Source organism: Danio rerio, chromosome 21 (assembly GCF_049306965.1).
Source record: "Danio rerio strain Tuebingen ecotype United States chromosome 21, GRCz12tu, whole genome shotgun sequence".
NCBI classification, from domain to species: domain Eukaryota; kingdom Metazoa; phylum Chordata; class Actinopteri; order Cypriniformes; family Danionidae; genus Danio; species Danio rerio.
The window spans coordinates 35466764-35480316 of record NC_133196.1 but is presented as its reverse complement, the minus strand read 5'-3'; the positions used below and the strand labels follow the sequence as shown (position 1 = coordinate 35480316).

Here is a 13553-nt window from a genome sequence, read left to right as displayed (position 1 = left end):
TATAGGTGAACTGGGTAAGCTAAATTATCCGTGGCGTATGTGTGTGAATAAGCGTGTATGGATGTTTGCCAGTGATGGGTTACAGCTGGAAGGTTATCTGCTGCGTAAAACATATGCTGGATAAGTTGGCGTTTCATTCCGCTTAGGCGACCCTTTAAGGACTAAGCCAAAAAGAAAATTAATGAATGAATATTGTTAAGGCATCCCTACAACAAAGCAATGGAAACAGTGCAAAGGCATGCAGTCAAAAAAGTCTAATTCTTTAAAATTATGTTATCCATTATCTTATTTTGATTAAGTGTGTATTCTAAGTATGTGCTACTTTTCTCAGCATCTGCTAAGATTATGATTTATGAAAACATAAATGCAATAGGGTGGCATGGTAGCTCAGTGGTTAGCACTGTCGCCTCTCAGCAAAAAGGTAACCAGTTCGAGCCCTAGCTAAGTCAGTTGGTGCTTCTGTGGAGTTTGCATGTTCTCCCTATGTTCATGTGGGTTTCCTCTGGGTGCTCTGGTTTCCCCCACAGTCCAAAGACATGCGTTATAGGGGAATTAAATAAACTTAATTGGCCGTAGTGTATGTATGTGAATGTAAGAGTGTATGGGTGTTTCCCAGTACTGGGTTGCGGCTGGAAGGGCATCTGCTGCATAAAACATGTCCTGGATAAGTTGACAGTTCATTCCACTGTGGTGACCCCTGATAAATAAGGAGACCAAGCTGAAGGAAAATGAAGCATAATTTAATAGGGGCTGCGTCCGAAACCGCATACTTCTTTTTATACAGTATGGTAAAATCAGTATGCGAGCCAAGTAGTATGTCTGAATTCAAAGAATTCGAAAATCCATTTGCGAGAAGTACCCGGATGACTTACTACTTCCTGCGAGATTCTGAAGTGTCCATCCCATGCCTGCTTCGCTATCCCATTGTAACGAGGAGACTGACACGGAGGGATCCATTATGCAGTATTTATTTATCACAATCTCACTCAAACACACAATATGCACCTGGGTGCACACACACACACATCCACAGTAGTAGTAATGGTTTCAGGAATGACAGTGAACAGACACAGAGTGAGTTACCAGGCATGTGTCGAAGGCAAGGGGCGTGATTCAGAGTCTGTGTAACAGGCTTGGGTCGAGGGCAGGCAGCACGAATCAGAGTCCGTATATCAGGCGTGGGTCATGGGCAGGCAGAAGGCGAAGCAAAGTCAGAAACAGGCTGGAGTCGTACACAAGAGATCAGGCTGGATATAACGCTCAGTAATGCTGGCCGGGGCTGAACAAGATTTCGCACTGAATGAGTGTTTGTGTGCGGCTTAAATAGGGTACGTGGGTCGTTAACCAGATTCAGAACAGGTGTGTGCACAATCAGCGTAAGTGGATGATGTAATGCTAGAAGTCCGGAGATGGCGGCCTCTGCTGGCCAGCGAGGGGAATGACTGGGACCGAGTCGGTGACAGAGTAATTGACCACCCCGGCGTCTGGATCTCAGGATCTCGTGAATCTGATAGGCTTCCTCTCCGTCGATCATGAGAGGCGGGGGACCCTGTTCACCGGCTGCCACCTCCCTATCCGCCTCGGCTAGACCAACAGCAGGCTTGAGCAGAGAGACAAGGAAAGTGGGGGAAATGCGATAATGGTTAGGGAGTGTCAGTCGAAAGGAAACAGGAGTTATTTGTTTATCTATTTGAAATGGACCACCGTACCTGGGACTGAGCTTCTTGCAGGTTAGTTTTAGACGGAGATCTCGAGCGGATAGCCAAACCCACTGTCCTGGGGAATACGTGGGACCAGGACGACGGTGACGGTCGGCTTGTTCCTTGAACCTTCGAATGGCGTGCGCTAGATGGGTGTGAGCTACGTTCCATACCTCCTCGCACTTCTTGAACCAGGTGTCGACTGCTGGGAGCTCTGTGGTCTCACCTGACCAGGGGAATAGAGGAGGTTGAAAACCAAGTACGCATTGGAAGGGAGTCAGACCTGTAGATGCCTTTACCAGGGAGTTCTGGGCATATTCAGCCCACATGAGAAACTTATTCCACTCTGTTTGATTTGAATGACAATAGGTGCGTAGGAAGCGACCAATGTCCTGGTTGAGGTGTTCCGTTTGTCCGTTGGACTGAGGGTGATAGCCTGAGGTCAAACTGACATTTACCTGGAGGTTCTTAAAGAAGGCAGACCATAATCAGGATGTGAACTGGGAACCTCGGTCTGAAACGATGTCTTCGGGAAGACCATAATAAGGAAATACATATTCACACAGCAATTCTGCTGTTTCTAGGACTGTGGGTAACTTGGGTATGGCAATGAGTCGACAGGCCTTTGAGAATCGGTCCACAACAGTGAGTATGGTGGTGTTACCCTGTGATTGGGGCAAATCAGTGACGAAGTCGATGGCTATGTGTGACCAAGGACGACGTGGAATCTCTAAGGGTTGAAGTAGACCAGCTGGACGATGACGTGAATGTTTGGCCATTTGACAAGGAGCACACTTGTTAAGGAAGTTGATGATGTCATAGCAGGATTGAATCAATTGGACTGTTGCAGTAATGCCTGGATGACCGGAACTGGGGTGAGTATGCACTTCAGCAATCAGCTTATCACGGAGCAATGGGGGGACAAAGATCTTGTTCTCGGGACATGCCTGCGGAGTGGGGTTTTGTTCAGAAGCCTGTATGATCTCATGTTCGATATCCCATTGAATGGGTGCAATAATTAGAGGGTCCTTTAGAATGGGTTCGACATCCTCTGTCAAAGTTTCCTCGTTCGAGAGGCGAGAGAGAGCGTCCGCCTTGACGTTCTTTGAACCTGGGGTGTAAGTGACTTGGAAGTCGAAACGAGTAAAGAAAAGCGCCCATCTTGCTTGTCTGGGGTTTAAGCGCTTACAGGAACAAATGTACTCTAAGTTCTTATGATCGGTAATGATGGTAAATGGGTGTTTAGCGCCCTCAAGCCAGTGTCTCCATTCTTCTAGAGCAGCCTTCATGGCGAGGAGTTCGCGGTTACCCACGTCATAATTTCTCTCAGCGGGGTTGAGCTTACGGGAGTAGAAAGCACAGGGATGAAGTTTCTTCGTGGTTAAAGATCTTTGAGACAGGATGGGGGCACTTGAAAAGCGGGCTTTGAGCTGGTTGAACGCTTTGATGGCGTCTGAGTTCCACTTTAGACGAGCGTTGTTTGCCTTAACCATAGCTGTAAGGGGGGCAGCTATTGTACTGAAGTTCCGGATGAACCTTCGGTAGAAGTTAGCGAATCCCAGGACACGTTGTAACTGTCTGATGGTTTCAGGTTGAGGCCATTGTGTGACGGAGTCGACTTTCTGTTGGTCCATGGCGACTCCCTCGGGACTGATATTATAGCCCAGGAATGAGATGCAGGTCTGATGGAACTCACATTTAGAAATCTTGGCATATAACTGGTTCTGGATAAGGCGATTTATTACCGCTCTGACGTGCTGGATATGTTCCGATAGGGAATTGGAGTAAATAAGGATATCATCAATGTATACGATAACCCACTGGTTGAGCATGTCTCTAAACACCTCATTGATGAAAGCCTGGAACACGGATGGACTGTTAGCTAGGCCGAAGGGCATGACAAGGTATTCGTAGTGGCCGTTAATAGTAGAGAACCCGGTTTTCCACTCGTCTCCCTGGCGAATGCGGATGAGGTTGTAAGCACTGCGGAGATCCAACTTAGTGAAGTATTGGGCTGAGCGGAGTTGTTCAAGGGCTGCTGGAACTAGTGGTAAGGGATATCGATATTTGACAGTGATTTCGTTAAGTCCTCTGTAGTCGATGCAGGGACGTAAACTGCCGTCCTTCTTCTTAACGAAGAAAAACCCGGCTGAAGCAGGTGATGTAGATGGTCTTATGAAGCCCTTCTCCAGCTCCTCTGACATATACGTGTTCATGGCTTCGGTTTCTGGCTGAGAGAGAGGGAAGATTCGGCCACGAGGGGGTGTGGTGCCTGGCAATAGTTCAATGGCACAGTCATTCTCACGATGAGGCGGAAGTTTAGTGGCTTTCTGCTTGTTAAAAGCTTCGAGTAGATCGTGATAAGTCTCGGGAATTTGACAGATCTCGGAGTCTTCAATACTGGTTATAGTGTTGATCTGGACAGGGGAAACAGAATACAGACATTGGGTAACATACTGATCGCTCCATTTAGTAATCTCACCAGTTTTCCAGGAAACTTGAGGGTCATGGAGTTGTAACCAGGGAAGTCCGAGGATAATGGTGTGTCGTGGAGAGTCAATTGCAAGGAGGGAAATCTCTTCTACATGGAGAGAGCCTGTTTGAAGAAATATTGGCAGAGTTCGGAATTGTATGTGTCCTTCCCCCAGGGGGCGCCCGTCTATAGCAGTGATGGCTAGAGAGGAATTACAGGAGGTTAGAGGAATGGAGTGAGTTGAAGCAAACGTGTAGTCAATAAAGTTGCCAGCGGCTCCTGAATCGACCATGGCCACAGTTGAGATTTCAACATCCTCATGTTTTAAGCAAACAGGCACACTCATGATATCATTAGTAGTCGTGAATACGGTGGTAGCACTCACCGGAGGAGCCTTAGGTGGAGGTTTGTTGGGACGCAGGATCTTCGTGTGTCCTGAAAGTCTGCAATATAGGCATAGGTGGTTCCTCCTCCGTCGTTCACGCTCTTCAGGGGTTAAACGGGTTCTGCCCAGTTGCATAGGTTCCGTGAGAGGTTCAGGGGATACAGGACTGGAAGTGACAGAGCACAAAGGGTTACGTGTGCGAAGTAACGTGTCTAACCTGATTGAGAGTTCAATGAGTTGGTCCAATGTTTTCCCCTCATCACGACATGCCATCTCCTTCTGCAGTTCAGGTCTCAGAGCTCTTCTTTAGAGTGTGGTGAGCGGATCATCAGCCCAGCCTGTTTGCAGTGCCAGTGTGCGAAAATGCAGAGCGAATTCAGCTGCGGGTCGATCTCCCTGTTGCACACACAAAAGCTCTTCACCAGCATTACGACCACCCTCAGGGTAATCAAACACAGTGCAAAATCGTTTGAGAAAGTCATTGAATGAGGGGAATATCGGGGTGCTGTCTGGCCAAACTGCAGTAGCCCAGTCTAAAGCTTTTCCTGTGAGCAGTGAACATACAAAAGCAATTTTCCCGTTCTCATCCTTAGACAAATGAGGCAGTAGGGCGATAAACAGTTTGCACTGCAGTAAAAAGCCTTTGCATTTAGCTGGGTTACCTGAAAACTTGTCGGGGAATGCCAGACGAACGCCAGAAGCAGTCTGGGTCTGTGCCACAGAGGGTTGACTAGTAGAGTAGTTGGCGGTGAGTTGCGCTGTGGGAGCAGCTTGCAGGTTTTGCAGTGATTTCACCAGTTCATCTGTCAACTGAGTTAGGTGTGATAACTGTTGTTGGTGTGTGGTTAGTACCTGAGCTTGAGTTGTGATCTCGTGAGACAAAACCTGTATGGCTGCGGGATCCATGTTGGGCAAGTGTTCTGTAACGAGGAGACTGACACGGAGGGATCCATTATGCAGTATTTATTTACCACAATCTCAACTCAAACACACAATATGCACCTGGGTGCACACACACACACATCCACAGTAGTAGTAATGGTTTCAGGAATGACAGTGAACAGACACAGAGTGAGTTACCAGGCATGGGTCGAAGGCAAGGGGCGTGATTCAGAGTCCGTGTAACAGGCTTGGGTCAAGGGCAGGCAGCAAGAATCAGAGTCCGTATATCAGGCGTGGGTCGTGGGCAGGCAGAAGGCGAAGCAAAGTCAGAAACAGGCTGGAGTCGTACACAAGAGATGAGGCTTGATATAAAGCTCAGTAATGCTGGCCGGGGCTGAACAAGACTTCGCACTGAATGAGTGTTTGTGTGCGGCTTAAATAGGGTACGTGGGTCCAGTGGCGCCCCCAGAAAATTTTCTTAGGGGTGGCCAGAAGTGGCCGCACCAAATCTTGGGGTGGCACACAAAAAAATAATGAATTCAGTGTAATGTTATATTTTTGTTTCTGGTAAATGAAATAATGTAGTTTTTATTCATTTAATTAATTCTACTTGAAATATTGCAATTCATTCTTTGAAATAATTCAGCAAGTACATGTGCAAACCAAATAAAAATCTATGTTTAGTTTAAAAACACTTTTCATATACTGTATAAATAACTTCTTTTTTTAAGTACCTTTATTGTACATCATGATATGCCATGTCTAAAATTAATGAAGATTAATGAGTTTATTATTCACAGTGATGGGTTGCAGCTGGAAGGGCATCCGCTGTGTAAAAATGTGCTAGATAAGTTGGCGGTTCATTCTGCTGTGGTGACCCTGGATTAATAAAGGGACTAAGCCGAAAAGAAAATGAATGAAAGAATAATGAGTTTATTAATTACCCAAACAAATGAACAAACTGAACAAAAGGCATTACTATACACACTCACTATAATAATATTATTTATCCATATTGCTTTTTGAACCATTTTATTAATGCAGCTTCTTCTATTGATATACTGTACCTTAAGGTAAATATTAAATTGCCATTGCTGTCTATTGAAGGTGTGTGCGAGCTTTCAAGGACGATCGGGGAGGGTAGTGGTGGTTCTAGTTTAAATGACACCCTGGGCGAACCACCCTATACACCCCCACCTCTCTTGAATTGTTAGATTTGTTATTCAATAAATATAACAATGTATTTATATTTATTCTAAATAAATATAAATAATATTAATATACAATTAATATTCTGAATAAATAACAGAAATCAGTCCTAAATATTATTGGAAAACAACAACTGGAGTGATATGCCAACATCACTTAAGAAACCTTTTGCATGAAAATTAATTATGACAATTCTAAAGAATACAAAAAATGTGTTATAGAATTATCTGTGGTCTTAGACCAGATCATGGCTGATAAATCATGTTATGAAGTCTTACCTCCCTGACTCATTATCCCTTCTTTCTGCTTTAAAGGCATGCTTAGTGAAAGTAACATCATCATCATCATCATCATCATATTATATAAACTTTAACCGACTTTCAAAACTCGCTGCGTGCCGACACTTCTACACAAAAGGCTGTTACTCCGGTTTCATGGCGCATGAGCGGTGCCTATTTTGTCGGCGTGCATGCAAACAACCAACCGGGATTCACACAGGAGTGCGTGAGGCGCGCGGGAATGGTTTTCCGCGCGCATGCGTCAGTTTGCTTTCACCAGCATTGAAACAGAGGGGGAGAGCTACGTCAGTAACACCAACAATAATTTAGTGACTGCATTTTATTTATTTATTTATTTATTTATCTAAATATTGGGAATTTATAAGTTCATTTAAATCAATAATGTCAACCGCAAAATTATATTGGGGTGGCCACAGGGGTGGCCAGAGTTTACCGAGGGGTGGCCGTGGCCACCCCTGGCCACCCCTTGGAGGCGCCCCTGCGTGGGTCGTTAACCAGATTCAGAACAGGTGTGTGCACAATCAGCGTAAGTGGATGATGTAATGCTAGAAGTCCGGAGATGGTGGCCTCTGCTGGCCAGCGAGGGGAATGACTGGGACCGAGTCGGTGACACCCATAATGCCCCGCGAGAGAATTCATGAATGGAAGTGAAGCAACGTAACTAACGCAGGTAGGTCACATGACCAAGACAAAATGGTGGATGTAGTACGTTCAAATTCCATTTATACTTCTTGTTTTCACACTGTATAGAACATACTTTTCTAACGGCCGAATAGTACGTTTAAATTCAAATGCAGTACCTACTGAGTATTAGGCGGTTTCGGACGCAGCCTTAGCCCAAAAAAAACTGAATAATATCAACCTTTCAATCAATAAACCTACCAAGGTTGACCAAAGTGCTTTACACGAGTAAAAACAAATTATACAGCACAACTAAAAAGCAGAGAATGCAAAACAATACAAGAGATATCAATAAAAAACAACAAATATTAAAACATCGAGATGCTATGCATTAAAAGCCAATTTAAACAATATATATGCCTTGTCAGTTAACTGAACCATTCATTTTCCTTTGACTTAGTCTCCATTTCAGAGTTTGCCACATTGGAATGAACCGCCAGCTACTCCAGCGTACTTTTTATCCATTGGATGCCTTTCCAGCCACAACTACAACACACACTACAGCTAATTTAGCTTACTTAATTCACTTACAGCGCATGTCTTTGGACTGTGGTGGAAACCAGAGCACCCAGAGGAAAGCCACACAAACACGGGGAGAACATGCACACTCCACACAGAAATGCCAACTGGCCCAGCAACTGGCCCAACTGGAACCTGCAAACTTTTTGCTGTGTGCTGACACTGCTAACCACTGAACCACCATGCTGCCTTTGCTTAAATCATAAATTCTAAAATAAGAAGTGATTTGTACACAAAATGGGTTGAATATGCAAAATATTACTTTGTCTATTTACATGAGTGTCAATGTTATGCCTACTGTTTCAGGTACTGTTTAAAACAAGTAGTATGCAATTTATGCTATGTAATCAACCTATAATATACTTGAGATGCATTCACCTGCCACTTCATAAGGTACACACCTTTTTAGTTGGATTCATTGAAATTCAAGTTTATTTTTTTCTAAAATGCTTTTGACAAATTTTAAATCCAAAGCTGCTTTACAAAAGGTGCACGTTATTACTTTACGGTCAAAGCCAGAAAGAGTTAAGGTGTTGTAAATAGGGTAACAGTATATGCTACTTTTTTGGCTTCTTGTTAAATTATCTAATCAGCCAATGGAGTGGAAGCATATAGACGAGACCCGCTAAAGATCGCAAACCAAATTTGTATTTGTTTGGACCAAACACAACCAATTCAATCTGCTGAATTTTAAACCAAACTTTAGAGGCCTGTTGCACAAAGCAATGTGAACAAACTCTGGGTTGCAGAGTAACAATTAGGTTGATATATCCAAACAAATCCAGTTTGGGTTTGCAATCTTTAACTGAGAACAAAACATGCTCTGGCGCAGGCAACAAAACCTAATAAAAACCTCCTTTATGAATGGGGAAACATGGTGATTTATGTAGCCTTCAATATGACTTGGTTGTGGTGTCAGGTGAGCTATCCTGAATATTTCAGAAATTGCTAATCTGCTGGAATTTCCCACCTAATTATCTCTAGTGTTTACTGAGAATGGGCCAAAACAGAGAAAATATCCGGTGATTGGCAGCTTTGTGAGTGATAATGGTTTGTTGAGGTCAGAGAAGAACGAACAGACCACTTCACTCTGATAGAAAGCCAACAGTAATTCAAATATCTGTTCATTACAACTGACTGAGGTCTGCAGAAGAGCAACTCTGAAAACACAACACAACAAACCACGAAGCAGCGTCATAATTTAACATAAATAGCATGAAAGCATTAAAACAATCCTGCCTTGTATCAATGGTTCAGACTTTGGTTTGACATAAGGTGCGCTGGGGATTTTTTCTGACCACAGTGTACTCATTTTGTTATGTCTATGTTCAGCATAATAACACACTGTCACAAAGCTCAGATCACCTCAAGACTGGTTTCTTGAAGATTAAACTTGAGTTTACTAAACTAAAATGGCCCAGTCACCAGTTTTTTAAAACATTTAATCTGGATCAAATTGGTCCAGATTTGGAAATTCCAGGTTTTGCTCTCCTGTATTAACTGATCTATCTTAATTTATGACAGTTTTTTTAAAGGAACATTGAGTTGGATGACTGTGATCCAAAACCAAATTTCAGGATTACCAAAATCATGTTTACCAGAACCTTAAATGCAGCCAACAGTGTAGCCTACTGGCTTAGCTAAGAACAACAGGCAAAATAGGTCACAAACAGCCAGTGGTGTAAAGTAACAAATTAAGATTATTCACGTTATTGTAATTAAGTAGTTTTTCTCAGAAATTGTGATTTACTATGTAGTTTTAAAAATGTGTACTTTTACTTTGCCTTGAGTACATTTTTAGCGCTGAATTGGTATTTTTACTCCTTCAATCTGCAGTCACTACTTTATTTTTTCATGTGGATAAAAAATAAGTCCTGGGATTCCTTTCCAATCTAATCACATCATAACGAATACCTCAAGACATGGGCGATTTATAATTGCAGCAAACTGTTTGGAAGCAGTAAAAGTGCCAAATAAGATGTTGAAAATTTTAACACACATTGACATAGAGACTGTTTAGATGCATGTCACTGATGAGAAGATGACGGATGTTTACTGTATGATGACCGAAATGGCTTTAAACACCTAACAGGCACAAGACATCAACATGAGTCAGTGTCCAACATCCAACCTGAAATCAACCAAATATCAACGTCTAATACTAAAGTCTAAATTACAGCTTGACGTTGTGTGGACGTTCCCACTATGACGTCTACCAGATGTTGGATTTTGGCTGCCATACCAAATAAATAAATGCCACGTCAATATGATGTTGGTTTAAGATGTTGGCTCAATGTTGGATTTTGGTCACTTTCTAACACAACCTAAAATCAACCAAATATCAACGTCATTTGATGTTTTTGTTGGACATCAAAATAATGTTGTCCTTAAACGCTGACGAGACATTGAATTTTGATCATATATCACACCATAAATCTAACCTAATATAAACGTCTTATGATGTTGTGTGCCTGGTGGGCATTAACTAAATGCACTACAGAATGTTAGTTTACACACATCCACAAATTACTTGTAAATACATCAGCCTTTAACAGCGTAAAAATCACTACTCATAACTCTTGAGTCATTTTAAAAGGTCATTCTTTTTATTCATACTTTGATTAATATTTACAACAATATGCTGTAAATGCTTGAGCATGCTTTTTCAGGACTCCACCACAGCAAACAGCTTTAATGGTAAGAAACAGAAACTCTGCAATTAACAAAAAGTTTACATTTTTTTTGGATGATATTTTTAACGTCTGGAGAAAGTGTTATTTATTTATTGTGGCTAAAATAAAAGCAGTAAAAAAAACAAAACAAAAACAAATTTATTTCAAAATTATTAGCCCATTTAGGCTATTTACATTTTTTAATGGTCAACAGAACAAGCCATCGTTATACAATAACTTCCCTAATTACTCTAACCTGCCTAGTTAATCTAATTAACCTAGATAAGCCTTTTAAATATCACTTTAAGCTGCATAGAAGTGTCTTTAAAAATATCTTTATTATTTACTGTCATCATGGCAAAGATACAATAAATCAGTTATTAGAAATGAGTTATTAAAACTATTATGATTAGAAATGTGTTAAATAAATCTGGTCTCCGTTAAACAGAAACTGGGGGAAAAATAAATAGAGGGGATAATAATTCATGGGGGCTATTAATTCTAACTTCAACTGTATATCAGTTACTATTAAGTTTGTAATCATTCACTTTAAAAATAAACCAATTTTTATTTTTTTTAGTTCATTTGATTAAAAAAAATGTTTGTTTGTTTGTTTGCTTGTTTGTTTGTTTTGTATCAAATAGTTCCCAATCTGAGTCCAACGTTTTTAATAATGTATAGGATTGCATGGTGTAAACTTAATTCAAAATCCCTTTGTTACTTTTGAAAAACCCATTTCCAAGATTTGATCCAATCTGTGATCCAACATTTTTAAAAACCTGGGCGCAAATCTCAATCAAAAGATCACCTTTAAGGTGGCAGCAACAACTGTGATGCTAGCATGTCAATAAAAAAAGAAGAGAATGTTTACAGCGGCTTCGATGACTGTATATATATTAAATTAAAGTTGTAATAAAGTTTAGTGAATCAGGGGCCCCAAGAAATTCCAGCTATGTGGCCCAACAGTCCTAATAAGCACCGTTTTTTTTATTTGAATTGTTTTATTTTTATTTTGGTGTCTATTTTTTTTTTTTATCACATAACTTTGTATCTTAAGGCTATACTTTTGAAAGAATAGAAACTAAAATCTGAAATCTTTATCTGATTTGATTGCTGGACTAATCCCCACTCAAGAAAATATTCTGGCTGGTTGTTCAAACTGATTCTTTAAAATGAGCTTAATCAACACAGTTTTTGAGGTTTTTTTTTTTTTTGTGGTGGGGGGGGGGTGTACAACTTAATAGTTTTATGTTTAAAAAAAGAGTTAGGTTAATCAATTAGTGTTGGGACAACATGAAGGAATAGATTATTTTCACATTTCTGGGTTTATCAGTGGACTTCTTCATTAGGTAAACTTGGAGCGCAGTGAACGGAAGAGTACAACAAATATTTTTTTACAACCCTATTTGCTGAAATAATAAAAATTTCATGACTTTCAGAAACAAGAAAAAAATTGTGTGAGACCTCAGCTAGAGAATGAATAACATCAAATTTACTCTCAGCCCCATAGATGCTGTATCAAAGATGATATAATACATTCATAACTACATATAAATGTTCATATGATTTTAAAAATCCAAATATTAAAAACTGTCAAGGATTTTTAAATTATGATGACTGTTAAACACATCATAACAGTCTCGTGAAAAGGATGTATTGGTTGTTTACAAGGATTCTCCATAGCTGTAATGGCTTTATAATGTCCAGACTGTTTTCTGCCCTACACCAACTTTACCCCTCAAAGGAAATTTTTCTTCATTTTTTTGTTAGGAAATCGGAGTAAACGCCACCTGCTATGAACTGGACACTGCTTTAGTCTTTTTTTTTTTTCTTAAATTTTAATAATTGTGATAAATTATTTGTAAAAATACATTGTTTCATTGTGAAATTTCTCCAACTTCATATCTATACTGCACAATAATCCTGCTGGAACTGTAATAGACCTGTCGGATTGTAACTTCTGTGGAAATAATTCCTCCATAAATTTTATTTCCTTCATAAAATTCATGCAGTTTTTCCTACAGAAAAATGAGCTGACAATCCTGTAGGAAATCTGCATAATTAATATCTTGTAAAAAATGGTCCACTGTGTGGAACCCAGCTTTTTTACAGTGCATAATTTGAGTGGGGGATTTTTTTTGTTGGACCCCATACAAAACATGATAGAATTTTTTTTATTTAATTAATCAAGAAACATAAATATATTTGTTGGGCCCCCCAGATTTCGAGATCCTCGAGGGCTGGTGTCCCTGCAGAGTTTTGTTCCAACACTAGTCAAACACACCTGAACAAACTAATCAGTGTCTTCAAGATCACTAGAAATCTATAAGCAGATGTGTTTGATTAGAGTTGGAGCTATACTGTGCAGGGCACCGGCCCTCCAGGACCAAGTTTGCCCTATTCTATGTGATCATGCACAGCTCTATGATGCCATCCAGTGTTTATCGAATAAAACTGCAGTGCATCAACGCTTGAAAAAAAATATAATTATATATATAAAAACAAGAAGCCCTTTGGAATCTCGTTGCTAGGGAAATCAATCATGAACACACTAAAATCATGCAATAACAAAATACTATTCTAATATAATACAATATAATATAAATGTAAGTTGACTACATATTTTGAAATATTTTAATTTGTAATTTCATAACAAACCATGTTTTTGTCGCCTCTTGAACTCAACATTATCATTAAAATATATTTTAGCACGTTAAAATCAAACTGCATCTT

The 13553-nt window shown here is 40.5% G+C and overlaps 1 long non-coding RNA gene across 1 annotated transcript in view; it reads left to right on the top strand.

The window, feature by feature from the left end:
* LOC141380027 (uncharacterized) overlaps positions 1-13553 on the top strand; it is a 118490-nt gene that overhangs the window by 71434 nt on the left and 33503 nt on the right. The gene's annotated exons all lie outside the window — the stretch shown is intronic.